The sequence below is a fragment of the Vanessa cardui genome, chromosome 5 (assembly GCF_905220365.1).
Source record: "Vanessa cardui chromosome 5, ilVanCard2.1, whole genome shotgun sequence".
Taxonomy (NCBI): Eukaryota; Metazoa; Arthropoda; class Insecta; order Lepidoptera; family Nymphalidae; genus Vanessa; species Vanessa cardui.
In genome coordinates, this window is record NC_061127.1 from 1,984,774 (window position 1) to 1,986,043 (window position 1,270).

General features: G+C 31.7%; 1 non-coding gene across 1 annotated transcript; it reads left to right on the forward strand.

Annotated features, from left to right (window-relative positions):
- Positions 1-929: 929 nt before the first annotated feature.
- Trnaa-cgc lies at positions 930-1,001 on the forward strand. The gene has a single exon. It is a non-coding gene; the product is annotated as a tRNA-Ala (tRNA).
- Positions 1,002-1,270: the final 269 nt, after the last annotated feature.

Consider the following 1,270-nt stretch of genomic DNA (forward strand, 5'->3'; position numbering starts at 1 on the left):
GTCGCGTGAGTAAATCGGATTTCATGAGAGAAAAAAAAATGTTAATTATTACACTAATTTAAAACAAATTAATATGCACTGAAAAGTAATAAAAATAATTTCGTATTCAAAATATTTTTTAGAGTTCTCGTAAGTAAAATGAAATGAAAAATATTAGACCACTTAAAAGTCGATTTACGATTATAGTCACAATTATTGCTATGTTGGGAGTCAGTGTGAAAATCGATTATTTTTATTATTTATATATACAAATATAGACATAATATTTCAACGTCCCACTCCTGATTATGACATATTAACAGTAAGGTTTGGAACATATACCGTAAGACTGATGCATATGACTTGTTTGATACATAAATGTGATAAAAATTTTTTTTTCAAACGTACTATATATATTTTAATATTATAAATGTGCAAGTAACTGTCGGTCTGACGCTCTTTCAAGACCAAACCAATCAACCGAATTTTATGAAATTTGGTGTGAAGCGATCTTGAATCTCAAGGAAGGACTTGGCTTCATTTTTTGCTTAACACATGACAACCATCCCACGCGCGACAACTTGTACTTTTGGTACACTTGATGTAAGGCTGCCTTCATTTTGAAAAAAAGACTATGAGGAATAGTTACTGCTAAGTATATTAACGGTTCTTCGAAATCGATAGCGGTAGTTGTAAATAATATTTATTTTATACATCAAATAGACAAATGTCACCTAAGTCTACCCGTGACCACGAACGCTGTAAAGTGCTCGAAACGTCGGGATGTTAAAAATAATTAATATACGCGATTCAAATCCGTTATAACTAGTTTTATTTTAACGGTTCTTCTCGATGCATTTTATGAATAGGTTACCTTGTTGGGAGAATACTAAATCTATTTGATCTACTAAATTTGATTTAGTGCCTTATATTTAAGAATACTAATACCAGGGGGTGTAACTCAGTGGTAGAGTGTCTGCTTCGCATGCTGAAAGTCCTGGGTTCAAATCCCAGCACCTCCAAAAATCCATCGAAGTTACAACGCTATAATTATTGATATTTTAGATAAAACTGTTTAATTCAAGGATATATTTTTTATTAAAATTGATAATGGTAGAAGCAGAGATCCAACTAGAATTATTTAATATTTTGCCACTAAATATTAAGCCAGTTTGCACCTCATTATTCTTAAGATTTGCTATTATATTGACCACAAATAGCGGACCGTCATAGTTGCATGACGCGACACAAGGGCGTTTAAATAGTTCTTATTAATGAAATAGCAGAAAGG